The sequence below is a fragment of the Trachemys scripta genome, chromosome 3, assembly GCF_013100865.1.
Source record: "Trachemys scripta elegans isolate TJP31775 chromosome 3, CAS_Tse_1.0, whole genome shotgun sequence".
In the NCBI taxonomy this organism is placed as follows: Eukaryota; Metazoa; Chordata; order Testudines; family Emydidae; genus Trachemys; species Trachemys scripta.
The window spans coordinates 168,906,242-168,922,247 of record NC_048300.1 but is presented as its reverse complement, the minus strand read 5'-3'; positions in this window follow the sequence as shown (position 1 = coordinate 168,922,247).

Sequence of the window (16,006 nt, the reverse complement as noted above, 5' to 3'; positions counted from 1 at the left end):
AAAGTTTGTCTCTCTCAGAAAAAGAAGTTGGTCCAATAAAAGATATTACCTCACTCACTTTGTCTCTCTGTTCACAAACAGCTGATCACTAATCCTAGATCTGACAACGACTCATTCATTGTCCTTTACCAAGCCAATTAACCTCTCTCCTGTGGTTGCCCCATAACTTACGTGGGGATAACCAATTTTCTTACCTACCTCACAGGGTTCTTTTGAGGCTTAGCTAATGTTGGTAAAGTGTTTTGAAGATGAAAGTGTTATCCATCTATCTGCCACCTTACAGTATTAATGGGTTGAATCATTGTAACACCTCTATGAAGTAGGGAAGTATTATCCCCATTTTACAGATGGGAAGCTGATTTACTTAAGGTCACAGAATAAGTCTGGCTGAGTTGTAAATTGAACCCAGGTCTCCTGAGGTGTCATCCTGTGTCATAATCATTAGATCATCCTACTTAAGTGTGAAACATTATGAATAGTTATTAACAGCATAATGGTTCAGCCACTGGTGTAATTTTATGTTTAAGAGATTTATAATCTGAGGAGAGCAGTCAGAGGGATTAGTGCCCAGATGTTACTGCTAAATGCCTGAGTCAATTCAACCAAGTCTGTGTCAGCAATAACATCTTTACTAGAACAAACAGGAGCAATCCTCTTAATAATTCGAGGTTAGTGTAGTAGAAAGGAGAGGAGGAAACAAGCCCTTGCAGTCCCCTGGTGTAATACACAGCCAGCTGTAGGTCATGGAGCTGTTTGCCATGCTCCGATTAGGATCATGATCACGTCTATTCATTCCTCTCACCCTAGGTGAAGATGGGTAATCAGCTCAATGGTCAAAAGAGCTACAGTGTGTTACAAAGTTAACCCCCCATGCTGTAATTCAGAATTAAACGGGCTGTGGACAATATTTTATAAGGTTTGAGTGATCTAACAGTGTAGCAAATGGTCAGTTATCACTCTCGAATGACGATGCGTCTGATTTTAAGGGTGAATGTTTGGAGGTTTTAATTAAAGAGAGAAAGAGAGAGAGACTCCAGTGCATCTGGCAAAGAAAAAAAATTAATTTTGTTTAATTTTTAATCAGGCAGCCTGAGACAACCACTGAGCACCACTTGACAATCAGAATACTAATGAATTGCACAGTGTGATAGCCTGCCTTTAGAAGACAGCAAACAATACTCTCACACAGAGTAGTGGGATTCTACTTAGCTGCAGTCAAGTCACCACAAACTCGGTTTCCGACCTTGTGAGAATTCAGGATATACCTGCCTCCCCATCATCTAACTTAACCAGGGCCATACCATAGTTTATTCTTTTTCAAGCCAAATGCAGCAAACAACATGTCAAATGGGCTTCTGGAAAGTATCTTTAAAATATACAGGCGAGCTAACTAAAGCCTATGGTACATCATGTAAAACAGAATAATAGTCTCTCTCTCTCTCATGCTCTCTTCACTGTTTTCAGTCTTTGAGCCCTTCCTCTTCACTCCCTCCCATGATTTGTTTATTTTTTACTTTCCTTTTAGTGTATTCTCAACTGTGCTCTCTACCACCAGAAAACCAGGAGGTTTGCTACCATTTGAAGTATTTGATTCTCATGCTTCTATAAACGAGATACAGATATTGCCCGGTAGCATGCAATTTCCTCCCAAAATAAACAAACAGGCCGAAGGAAGGAAGGAAGAAATAAATTGTCCATGCTTAAAAATGTTTACTTCTTACTATAACCTTTATAAACTACTGTCTAGAGCAAGGCAGAATATGGAGAGAAATGCCTAATGAATTCATATGAGCTCTGAAACATAAATTAAGTAGCCTAACCATCCATAGTAGCCAGGTCATACTGGTCTCACTGTGAAATGGATATTTTATTGCCCCATCTATGTCACATTGTCAAGCACAATGATATAATTATACTCTGGCTAAGGTGAAGGATTCACACTAGACAGTATTAGAAGCCTTCCCCCAGTTCACATAAAATTCTAGCGTGAAAAGCCAGCTTACCCTTTACTTGTAACCTTTTGTTTGCTGCTGTTGGATGTGGCTGCACCCACTGGCAGCATGGCACTTCTGTGAGTACCTGCCCTGTATACCCCTGGGGAGCACCAGCATTCGCTAAGTCATCTGTGCACTAAGTGTAAGGAATACCACAAATACTGAGGGAATGTTATCTAAGGCAGAAACAGAAAGTTTAAAGGTGACCATTATATGTTGTATAGTAATCGCTTTATATATGGCAAGTGCTAAATACATTCAATTTAAAGAATAGCTGTTGCTTTTCTCAGTCATATACAATCCTTTTTTGTTTCATTGAAAGATGGGGAAATGTACAAATTAAAACAGGAGAAGAAAATGAACGATGATGAGCAACTCATTGGGATTTCAGGTGACCTCATGTCATAATTTAAACTCCATTCCACTTTAAACTGTGAACATGAGTAAATTAAGTCCATTGTGTTTTAAGAAGTATTTTAAATGGAATTCTGAGGAATCAAAGAATCTAAGTGAAGAGCATTTAGGCTCCTTCACTCAAGGTAGACGTCTTTTGCATTAGCTCTGTTTTTGTTTTCTTTCTTTATCCTCAGGCCTTTTTTTCCTGAAGCTGATGAGTTGTAGGTGATAGAAGCTTGCGAGTAAAATCTAGTGAAAGTGGAGTAAGGGCTTCAGTCTTTGTCCCAATCACACACCTCTCAACCTGCCATGGCACAAATGTGGGCTGCATTATGTGACAAAACTGTAAACTAAGGGAGACCAGAAAAAATGTAAATATTTTCCAGTGACCAGGCACCAAATTTCTATGATAACTTTGGAACTAAAATAAGTGATGTCTATTACCATTTGAGGGATGTATTTGTAGTCCTAGCAGGCACTCCTGCTTCAAATATTGTTTAATGATGCTACCATCAGGAAAGTTAGTACTGAACAAAGGTATACAAGAAATAACAATCTCATTCAGTTCCTAAAGTGTATTCTTTTTTTCATGAGTTATTCGTTGTGCAAATAGCACCCGAGAAACCAACTATGCAATATATGCTCTTCCCCGTCCTCCCTTCCACTTCTGCTCTCTTGACCACCGGGAGTTGTACTGTTAGTGATCACAGGTATTATTTGCTTGTTACTACTCTGCAGCAATATGTGCTACTGTGTCGCAAGTCTCATAATTTATTTTTCAACCTTGCTACAGTATATCTAAAAGCTCCCTGATATGTCTCAAACAACTTGAGTTAAGAGGAAATGGTGGTGGGGGGGGGGGGAAGCAAAAAGGAAGATAAAGACTATTTTACTAAGCTCCCAGTTAAAAATATATAAAACCTAGAGAAAATATCATCTAGTTGAGAGTACATGTATCATAGATATTTCAACCTTGAAGAGTCTGTAACGTATCTAGACCATTATCTAAACTGGATAATAAACAAATCTACTCTATTAAGCAGCCCGGAATTTGGCAATACAATCAGCAATGCACTGGAGGTTATCAAAGTCAAGAGAAACAATGAACATCTGTAACATCAGGCTATTACAACAGTAAGACTACACTGTTGTATCAAGGCTACTTGGCCATGGCAAGATCTAGAAAATGCAACAAGTAAAGCAGAATTAATTTCACATTGCAAGAATGTGCTATGGATTTATTGCATTTCCACTATATCACAACAACTGTGGTCTCAAGGGGCAGGTTGCCAGGTTGGTAAGTTATTGTCCTTGTGAGACTCAACAAGATGTAAGTATGCCACTGTTGTCAAGGAACTGGTTGTATGACTAGCATCTTGATGTTAATTTTGATAGTTCTGTATGCCAGTGTTAGTGCATCACTGCTAGTATAGTGTATGCACATTTCTGTGTTGGTTTACACGGTTCCAAAAAGTTCCTCAAATACACTAGAAGGGAGTGAGACAGCAGAATCCAAGTTGTGAGGGAGGGGAGACAAGGAAACAGAGTACCCAAGTAATACTTCATTGATTATTGCTTCACATGTATGGAATTTTTGTCTGCGTCCCCTTTTTGTGGAGCTCCCCATTTTAACACCTACTTTCCTTTGCTTCATCTCACTCTAGTCCTGAGGCATAACCATACTTCTTATTTTCATCCCTGTTTTTCTTAGTGCTTGTGAAATGTGCTTGACTGATACCTCTGAAAACGGTAGTCTTCTTTCCACAGAACAGGAAGAGCAGGAGTAGTACAAAGTTTGTCAAGTATTGCTCTGCCAGTGTGACTCAACTCTCCATTAAGTTACAGCAGTTCACAGAACAGAGACTATGGTGCATGTTGCAAAACTAAGCTTTACATACAGGGAGAAAAATATCACAAAGTCATGCCTGGGATGCTCTAGAAGCAGAAGTCTGAACTAATCCTGGTGCTCATGCTGATGTACATCATTAAGTCCAATAACATTTTTTTTCCCATTTCTGCAGTGAACAAAACTCACTGACACCTTCTGCAGACACCTAGCATCTGAACATCTTGAAGATGTGGTGCAAAACATACCTGTTTAATTAGGTCTCTTAGGTCTGGCTGAAGATTACTGATGTTGAGTTGGGGCAAAGATGGAAAGCAGGTTAGGCTTTTTAGACAGTATTCGGTATCCATTTTATTTTTAAAATGCTTGTTTTATTGTATAGATGGTTTTTAATACACAAGTTAAAAGTTAATTTCTAAACAAGGAGGGAAATGAATGTGTAGACAACGAAGTCCTGGAAAAGGCACTCTGATGCCACAGTAGTGAGCACAATATAAAAGCTTAGATAGATAGAAAAAGTGAGATTAGGAGACCCCTAACATCTACCTTTTTGTTTTGGGAGAAGCTCCACAATCCATTCTGGGAATAAGGGAGAGTGATTCTTTGTTATTTGCAGGAGGAAAATAGGTTTGCTGGTTGAAGAGGAGAAAAGGGCACAGCCTTTGAGTAAGTGAAGTATATAGCCTGTGTAACCGGGTCACACGTTGACAGATACATATACAGAAATGTGTCTGCTATCTATTCTGTGACTAAGGCACTGTTAATAGGTTTCATGCACTGAGAAGCACAATCTGTTTCAAGAAAAAGCTCGATAATTGGTTACAATTAGGAATGTGCAAATTGAATACAAAATTTGTTGAAGAGTTGGACTGCTAGTGCTATTTGACCAGTTGAATATTGCCTGAGAGAGCTGGGCAATATTGAATTCAGCAAATTTCACCTATCCTGGCTGCTCCTCTGAGATGCAGCTTTGAGCTTAGGAAGATATTGGCTGGCCCTCCTTGCTCCCTTCACTAGACCATATATGGTGTGGGAGTTCCAGAGAGAGGAAGGGGAAGGTGTGCACCCTGGCCCCCATTCTCTGGGCTCATTATGGCTGGGGAAAAGATCTTCAGCATCTTATTCTCCTGGACCCTACAAGTGGTCATCTTTATACATTCCATCCCCTGGACTTTAGCAGGGAGTGGGGAGAGAGGGTCCCAGCTTCCAGTGAGTAGAGTGAACTTCCTAATTAGGTCACCCCACCCCTGTCCTCAGTAGGAGCTCAGAGAAGACCTCTGCCCTTTTTCTATGGAGGAGCCTGTCATGACACAATTAATACAACAGGCCAGCTTTGAAACTCTACCTGCCTCATGGGGTTTTTGAGGAGAGAATGGGGGAAGGAAAGTGATATTCAGATTTTGGATCCCAATATCTTAATAATAGGGGAATCTGAACAGCATCTGGATCAAAATAACAGTCCTATAAAACAGGGGAAAGAAATATCAAAATAGGTGGCAGTAGCACTCTTCTATAAAAAACTCCTCTTCCTGTACACAAGCACGATCAGCAGAGATGAAGTAATTATGCAGACACTGCCAAGGTCATGTCTATATACCTTGAACATTTCAAAGCACATTTCTGTTCTGAAAAGGTACCAGGTGGCACCACCTTTCTCAATAGACTTGCTCCTCATTTGTACAATTTGCTTAGTTTATTAATTAATGTAAGTTTTAACCACTTCTGTCAGTTCTACATAGCCAACACAGCTGTGGGAGAGGGAGTTGGACTCTGTTTTGGTTTACTCATCACCAACAGTCTTATTAACTTCATTCTGATTACGGAATCTTTATTATTTTTCGTAGTTAACACATCAACTCAACTTGGCTTTCAGATGCCAGGCAGTGTCTGTTGGTCTAGGGCATGCTGAAGGAGAAAACTATTCTATGTAAATGAAGCAGATTCGATCTGGAAACCATTGATAGGAATAAATATGGAATGTCCCTGATGCTATTTTTACAATCACTTTCAAGAGAAGAACTATACTTTAAGAGTTTTCAGGATTACAAGAAATCTAAAATCTGCACTGAAGCTGCCGGAGATTGTGGATAAAACATTTGTAATGAGAAAAAGGTCAGTTTTAACAATCTCTCAATTTAAGTAGAACAAGGTTTTAATGATGGCTGCTTTTCACTACATATGAAAAGCCGCTTAGTCCAATATTTTTTCCCATGCTTTGAAGTTTTGAGCTGAGGTACTATTTAATTGACAAACACTACAAAATAACTAATCAACATTTGCAGAACAACCAAGCAGAATGCAGTTAGCAGCAATAAATGTCAATCTTAAGCTGAAGGTAAACGCTGTTATGGATATGGATGGGTAGTTGTCTTTAAATGCAACAAAAATAGTGTTGGAATATATGTGTTTCTACAGCATATGAGATTTGTAAATAGGTGAACTAAAAATGTACATTAAGTAATCATCTCTAATATTTATTTACTTTAAGCCTAGTACCCCAGCAGGCATTTTTGCAGATGGGTGAATATCATGTCTAGTAGTTTTACAAACCTTTACCTAAAGATCTAGATCGTCTTTCTTTCTCATAACTTTTATTATTTCTCTCTCTGTCTGCTATTATCTATGATCATTTAAAGCTATAACTGTATAGTTTGACTTAGGATATATTTTTCATGAATGGTACAATATGAAATGGGACCCTGATCCCAGGCTAAATGAAGTGAATGGGACTTTTTCCATGAACTTCACGGGGAGCAGGTTTGGGCTCTAAAAGTCAATTGTATTCCATTCCCTTATAACAAGGAGAAGACTGCATAGAAGTGATTTCAAAACAATTTTAATTAAATAACTAAGAAAGTTTTTTGCAAGCATTAGAAACTCCTCTGACTTTTTGATAAATGGCAAGGTTAGACGTTTTTGCTAAGCCTATGCAACTCCTAGTTTGCACTTAACACTTGTAAAGTGCACACTTTTTTTTTATAGGTTTGGCTACCATGGGTCCAAGCAACCATCACTGTTGATTAAAACATTGGATGGACTAGGTTTATGTGACTCCAATTCATCAGCCCTCGGGGGTTATGAACCTCAGCTTATTAGGGGTATATTAATGATGTGTTTAATGGTACAGTACTTCTTCCTTCTAGTTTTGCTGAAGAGATTGACTTCCATAGCAACAGGTCACCATCAGGGTAAAATCTATTAATGATTCCCTTTTCAAGGTCGTGGAAATTCTGAATCATTTTGGAGATTGACTTTGCAGGACAAATCAAAACCTTGGGAGAAGACATTTATCATTAGAAAGGTAAAAATGAATGAGGTATACATTTCATTCCTGTAAAGAGCAAGAGCTGCATCTACTCTCCCTGTCTCCTATCTCTTGGGGATCTTTTCCCTCTTTCCTACTTTTCCTTCCAAAATCAAAGGAGCAAATCATTTGGTGATATATTGGGATCTGCCAGTTCCCTAAAGCTAACTGTTCCTTTTTGAACTGGAAGTGTTGTTCTCATGAATCATGCAATTAGACAATACAAAATCAAAGTAAATCTAATATTTATATTATATTCCTGAATAAAATGTATTCTCATTTAAGAGAGTGAATGTTTTAGGCCCTGATTCTGCAAAGACATAAGCACTTGCTTAGCTTTAGGCCTCGTTAGCAGTCTAATTTAAGTTAATATAATATAATTGAAGTCAATGGGACTATTCACAGGGCATAAAGCTATGTGTATGTTTGTATATGCAAGTTTTTACAGGATGTAGGCCTTGCATTATAATAGTTCTCAAATGGATATATGTATCTGGATGCTTGTCTATGAAGACTATCATTTGTATAATGATGCCGAGTGTAAACTTGCATGGTGAGAATTAGAACATGGCAATGGAATAAAGGTGACAGGGCTTGATGTTTAAAGTGGCCTGAAAAAAGTGTGTGTGGGGGGGAAGGTTTATCACAATCTGGGAGCTGCAGCTTTGGTAAAACAGTGTTTAAAATGTACCCCTCAGTGACACTTCATAGCAGTCACATGACTGTAAGTACACCATAGGAAATGCAGTCTGGCCAGGGAATCTGGCAAATAGGAATTTCAGACTCCCAAACTACAACTCACACAAGGCGCAATACACCACAATAGGAAAATGTGGTATGATGTTGAATTTAACTTGAAACAAAATATGTTGGGATCAGTTCATCAAACATTTTAATTTTGGGAGTGTGAAAATGTTTAGTCTTGATTGGAAAATATTGAAACAAAACATTTTGACATCACCAAATCCAAAATTGTTTGGAATTTCCCTCCCGTCAAAAATTCCAACATTTCATCTTCTTGTCCTGAGATGGGATGAAAACACAAGTTGAAATGTTAGAATATCTCAGAAATACTGAATTTTTGGTCAGGTCTAATAGCCATATTTAGCAATACATAGGCATCTCCTTTAATTTATGTTGTGCTTTGTTAGGTTGTGGATTGAATTGATGTAATTTAAAAATTTTCCTCAGGAAGTGAGTAAAGGAAGTCTATTCTGTCCTAACATATGTGGCAAGAGGTAATAGTGATTTCTTTTTATGGCAATGGTATATCAATTTAGCATAGACCATTAAATAAGGTGATTCTTCCTCCTCATCTTGATCCAAATAATCTCAATTTCACAATAGAGCCTGCCTCTTTTCTGCATTTTCAAGAAGATTGATATTGGAGTGGAAGATAAAACTCTACTTGCTACTTCATTAGATTTGTCAGTCAATCAGTCGACTGTATCTGTGAAGGGTGATGCAACTGGGGGAGATATTCAAAGGGCACATTTTGTACAAATATTATATTCCAAATTTCTAAAGCCTAGGTTAGGTAGCCATACACAGATTGTTGGACAGAGAAGGACTAAGTGCAGAAGGGAATATTCTGGTTTTGAACTAGAATTGGATTATGTGATTGGGAGTTGAACTTGATCAGTCACTGCTACAGACTCAGATGACCCTTAAAATTTTTGCTGAATGTGTGAATCATTTTCTTGATTAAAAAAGTTTGGCCTCACAGCATGAGAGCCATGAGAATTTAAAACTATCTTGACAAGTGCAAGATTATTTGGATAAATGTTACCAGCAAGGTGGATTTGAAAGGTAATTAAGGAGTCTTAACAGATATGTTGTAGTTCAAAGGAAATATTTTTGGGCAAATTCTACGACCTGTGTTATACTGGAGATCAGACTAGATCAGAGGTGGGCAAACTATGGCCCGCGGGCCACATCTAGCCTGTGGGACTGTCCTGCCTGGCCCTTGAGCTACCGGCTGGGGAGGCTAGCCCCCGGCCCCTCTCCCACAGCCTCAGCGCGCCTTGCCGTCAGTGCTGCGAGAGCTGCTGGGTGTAGTGTACTAAATTGCTCCCCATAGGAATGTGCTACTTATGGAGCACCAGGACTGGCAGCTGTAAGTAGTACACTGTAAGTAGCACACTCTTACAGGGAGCAATTTAATATACTATACCCAGGTAGGGAAGGCTATGCCTCTCCAAACAGACTGCCCCCCTCAGAATGTCCGACCCATCCAACCCCCACTGCTCCTTGTCCCCTAACCGCCCCCTCCCGGGACCCCCCGCCCCTAACCGCCCCCTGGGATCCCACTGCCTATCTAACCCCCTGACTGCCCCGACCCCTATCCACACCCGCATCCCCTTACAGGCCCCCCAGGACTCCCAGGCCTATCCAACTGCCCTATGCTCCCTGTCTCCTGACTGCCCCTGGAACCCCCTGTGCCTTATCCAGCCCCCCTGATCCCCGCCCCCTTATCATGCTGCTCAGAGCACCAAGACTAGCAGCCATAAGTAGTACACCATAAGTAGCACATTCCTACGGGAAGCACTACACTTCACCTGCCCTCCATACAGTTTCGGAACCTTGATGTGGCCCTCAGGCCAAAAAGTTTGTCCACCCCTGGACTAGATGATCACAGGCCTTGGAAACAGTGTGTTTGTTTTCTGCTATTTTTTCACTGTCATGTCACTGTATGTGTCACTGTCACCTATGTCATGGCAACAGTGACTTTTTCCCTCTATCATCTTTCATGATTTCTAAAATGTCTTAAACATAACCATGATTTTTTTTTTAATGTTAGGTTTAAGGGTTGGGTCACTCTGCTCTAGCTATAACAGTTTGAGTAGCTTAGAGTGAGACTGGCTAATATTTTGCAGGTTTGTCGCAACCGGAGAGAGAGAGAGAGCTGTAGTGTAGCTTCTAACCAATTAAAGTTGCCTTGAACCTACTTATTAATTTTGGCCATTAATCCTCTTTACCTTTTTACTTCCCATTAATTGCTAATATTGGGCTCAATTATGGCTTTGCCATGTGTCCTGTGTATGGGGCAACATGTTGTTGTCCTGCCCCTGGAGCAGCCTAGGGAACAGATTGTTGGAGTCAGAGTTGGAATTTGCCTTCCAGTTTCCCCTGGGAGACATACCCTGCACCAGCCTAACTCAGCACATGTCTCATGATACGCTGACTCAGCTGCTCCGCCTGGCGTGGTGGGTGGGAGGATTCAGAACCAAGGCTCTCTCTACTCTCTGCACATAAAGCAGGGAGTAGCAGCAATATAGAAGCTGCCCATTACTTCCTACCACACATCTACCTGAATGTGGTACAGGGGAAATTGGTATCTCCTTATTTTCCCTTATTGTCCTGCATGGGCCACAATCTGGCTCATTATTATTTGTTCATTCATATGGCTTAAATGTGCTACATGCTTTGCAGAGAAAATAAAAAATGTCAGTCTCTGTCCCTGAGATAATGTTGGGGAGTAACAAATAGAGGGAATGATATGCACTCATCTGAAACACTGTGTTCAGTTTTAGTTGTCCTTTCCCCCAAAAGATATAACAGCCCTGCAAGAGGTGACAGGTGATGGAAATGATTAGACGGTACAAAAGACTGAGACTGTTTAGAGAGGAGATGAATAAAAGGAGCCATGATAGAGGTATGCAAAATAACACAGAATATAGAGAAGATCTTCGTCCCCTGTAATAGCAAAAAAAAAAAAGGACCAAGAAATGAAACGGAAAGGACACACATTTTAAACCGATTTTTAATACTGCATATTAACCAATGGAATTCACAGGCACAAGAGATTGAGGCGAAAACGATTAGATGTTTATAGGGATAATGACAGCACCCATGGGTCATAAGATCCTTTTAAAAATAAAGGATATAAACTCTTGTGCTCCAGGGTATAAGCCAATCACTGACTGCTGGAGATCAGAAAAAAACTTCTTCTCTGCATAAGCTGTTTTATGACTGATAATTACAGGGTTTCTTGCACTTTTCTTTGAAATGTCTGATACTGGCCACTGTCCAACACAGGGTATAGACTTACATAGACCAGTGGTCTTAGCTAGCATGGTATATCCTGTGCTCCAATGATATTTGCATGGATGTATCAGGGAAACAGAAATCATACGCTTGTGGTTTGGCCCAATCCAACATATGACACATTGTGTGTTCTGACCCCCCCCCCCCCCGCCCAAATTCATATGAAATCTGAAGAAAGAAATGAATAGAGGTTGAACCTTTTGGATTCTGCAGAACGTTTTCATGATAAATGTTTATGTAGATATGAAAATGATAGATTTCATGGTTTGTTTTCTTTAGTGTAGGATTCATACTAATTGTAGTTTGCCATCAGCATTAGACTAGATTTTGAATTTAGCCTGTAGCATTATAACAAGAGCTTATGCCAATTTACAGTGCTCTGTGCCTGGCCAAAAAAAAAAAAAAAATTGCAACAAGGGCCTGTAAAATATATTTAGAGAAAACTGTAAGCTGAAAGCAGAGCATCACCTCTGCTTGAAAAAAACATTTGTCCAGTTTCTAGTTTAAACTATGCCTGTATAAATCCAGAGTAACTCCAATGACTGACTCTGAATTCACACTAGTGTAAATAAGATTAGTTTGGTTCACTGAAGTAGCCGGTGTAACAGAAATGAGAAGACTAGAGGAATAACTACACCAAAGCAAGAAACTTTAAATGAACTCTCAGCTCACTGTGAGATATAGAGTTATATGATAGGACAGTCAGCAATAATATAGTGGATAAGCATAGTAGGCCAAATTCATCCCTGCTGCAACCCTATTGAAGAAGAATTCAGGGAGTTACAGCAGGGATGGATATTGTTAGGTAATGGGAAGGGCCAAATTGGGGTTGCATCTATTTACATCAGCTATGTGTACAGCAATAGCCATTTGGGGATCTTGTAATCCTTTTTTTTTTTTTTTTTTTCCCCAGGAAGTGGAGAGAAGTCTTGCATTTGATATTTATGAATACTTTGCACATATGTCTCTTGCATTTTGAACATTGAAGGCATAGTGTCTTCCGGTAGCCATGCCTGGTAGATACTTTACAGATGTGATAGGTCAGTGCCAGTGTCTTGATGTGGCCCTAAGAGCACCCTAATGCCAGCTGGCACATTGTTATATACCCAAAAGGTGGCATGTCATGTACCAGTGGAAAACTAGTAACTCACTGATCGTTAATAATCTTGTGTACTGTATGTATGGTAAACCTACAAAGGACTTCATAGTGCTGGAAATATGTTCTTAAAATATATTTGACAAGCAATGCCTAAGCCACGCCTGTTCCAGACAAAGGAATGCCTAAGCCACGCCTGTTCCAGACAAAGGAATGTGGTTCCACCTGCTTGAATGTGGCTCCAATGTAAATTAAGCAAAGACAAAGAAAATCACATTTACATGCAAGGTAAACAAAGCCACCAGGAGAAAGATGGGGAAAGATACCACTTAACAATCTCAATAGGGGAGACTGCACCCCCCAGGAAGCCTTCCTGCCTCCTGAAACAGGATCAGTGAAGTTTGGGAAGATAGAAGCAAACAGAAAAAGCCATTTTGGCATCCTTCACCTGAGGAGACAAAGGAACTGAGCTCTGTGAAGGCCCTGGTCAGCCATGCTGGAAAAGAGACTTGGTGAGAAACACTTTGAATAAGAGACGCTAGTTAGTTAAATCAGATTTTAGTCTTAGAAGCGTATTTTTACTTTTGGTTGTTTGTAACCCTTCCTGTCTTTATTCCTTATATTTGGTATCACTTAAACCTATGACTTCTTTTATACTTTTACTACAAATCAATTCAATGAAATGATTAAAAGAGAGTGTGTTTTAAGCCCAGTAGGGTAATAAGCTGCTGGGTACTGTCTCTTTAAGGGACCAGCGAACTTACAACTTTTGTAAGTGTTCAGTGAGAAAGTGGACACTACAGAGCAAACCGTTTTGGGGAAATTCAGGACTGGGAGAGTGTTGGGGTCACCCTGCAAGGAATAACCAAGGCTGGTGGAAGCCAGGGTGAAGCTACTGTGCTGTGAGCATGCTGCTGGCGTCAGGGCTCTGAACCAAGGCTGCACAGCACAGACACACCCAGGGTTAGGGGGGAGGTTGTGACACATCCCTTTACTGGCCTGGGTTGAACCCCAAAGTGTCACACCTGGTTAGAATTCAGAGCCTCCTGACTTCCAGTTCTGTGTTCATTCTTTCAGACCATGTTTGTGTGTGAGAGAGTAGTTTTCCTTGTAACCTGAAATTTCTAGGAGACAACAGTTGGGACTTTGGGTAGTTTCATAATGTTTTGTGTGATATTATGTGACCTCTAGCGTAGTGGTAAGCCAGCAAAACTTCCATAGATGATTGGCTGAAGAGAGTGCCTTTACCTTGGACAAGACCTGAAGGTAACCTGATATGCTCCATCAGACTCTCTGGAAACATTTCCATTCCATTAACCTAGGCATTCAAAACAGGTTCCTTCCCAGACAGGAAAGGGTGCCCTATCTTCAAGCTGCAAGGAATAATAGTTGGTCCACAGCATAGGCCTTATAGCCACCTGCCCAAACTCCAATCCTAAACTAAGCACTAGCAGCCAAATTGTCAAAGGTGGACTCTGCTTTGGAATGTTTCCACCTTTGGGTACCCATCTTGAGATATTTTGGACCAGTGATTGAATGCTCAGCACCCACAGATTCCTTTGAGTTCTGGAGTTCAGCACTTGTGAAAATGAGGCCCAAGATGACCAAAGTTGGCCCAAGATGACCAAAAATGGATGCACCTAGAATCAGTGGCCAGCCTCGAAGACTTTGGTCTGGATTAAGAGTGACCAGCTGTATGTGCTCAGCCAATAAAAAAAAAAAGGGATAATCTTGTTGTCATCATGGAAGTTGTAAAATGGTGGGTTATCCCAGTAAAATTGTCATCCATGTGGATGTTGAAGTCTGAGTGCCCTTTCAAAAGGTCCACATCAAACCTCCCCTTCTCTCTCTCTCTGCAGTGCCAGTTTAACTCTCACCTAAGAGTTTCTCTCTGAACCAATCCTGAACTCTTGCTAGGGGTTAACTCAGAAAACATTAGCTGCCCTGTGGTTCAGGAAGGTCTCTAATCAGGACACCACTAGGGTACGGAGCAACAGAATTTGAGGCCTAATTTTATGCTTTACGGAAGATTGTTCTTTAAGTTTAGATTTTAAATAGCATTGCAAAAATAAAATAAAATAAATTCAAGCACAGATTACAGTTGAGGATTTTATGGTGATAGTTTCTTTCCAAATAAGATGGGAATCATGGGAATGAATGGCCGACACTTCTGAGAGATCGCTTCAGAAAGAGATCAAACAGTGCTTTATATGTGAAGTTTGAACAAGGTGTTATTGGAAAGGGCTGATTTTTAAGATATTACTTTTTTTCTATTATTTTTAAACCCCTTTAAAAAAAATTTGCTTTAGACACTCAATTACAACTGAACAGAAAAATGATTTCATTGCCAACAAAGCATGAAAAATTATACATTTTGCAGTCATTTCATTGAGCTACATCAATTTAAAGAAAGGCAGAGTCCACAGATATGATTTATCACCAGATAGCCTCCTGTTTCCTCACATGGGTGGAGCTTTCGCAGTTCTATTCTGTGATTTAGCATGCAGTCTTGACAAATTTAACTTGAGTATAACAGGTTGGCCTGTCCCTTTAAGAGGCAAACACCTGTTGCGGGCAGCCCTGGTCAATTATGAGTACCAGCTGGAAAGGGAGCAAATGATTATAAAAGCTAACAAGTGGCTTACCTGATGTAGGACTGTAGGTGGGAAGCCCTGATAGTTGTGACTGGTAGAAAGCCACAGCTGGATCTTTTAGGTTTTCTTTTGGTGAGAGTTTGTGGGTATTTGGACAATAAATGGAGCCTGGAACTAAGGGCTAAGGACTCATTTGGTGTGGCAGATAATTCCCTAGGCTGGTGAGGAAGCTAGCCTTGTCACATAGCAAATTTGACATTTGTGCATTGTCGGTTCCAAACCCAAATTTGAGGTTTTTGATAGCAGAATTGCCTTACTGTGGGCCTAATCCTGAGAGCTGCTAAACCATTCCCAGTGGTTTCACCGAGAGTCATGGGTGCTCAGCATTTCGCATGATCAAATTCTGTAAGGGTGTCTGCTGTGACTTTATATCAAGCCTGCTGCATTCTGGCTCTGTTGTAGTTCATTAAACATTCCTTCCATATAACCTGTATTTTTCCACTGAAGCACAGGCTCTTCGGATCCCAAGAACAGCCCTGCAGAGATGAAGCATTACCAGGATTTTTTATTTCTATTAAAGTTTACAATGTTGGTGTTTCTTCAGCCAGGCTTTTCAACTTATGTTAAAACTTAGGGGGTACATTTTCCTGAGCATATAAGGCACATTCTCTCTCTATAGGAAGCCTCTTCATGTCCTGTCCAAAATGGCAGTTTTGAAAACTCTCTGTG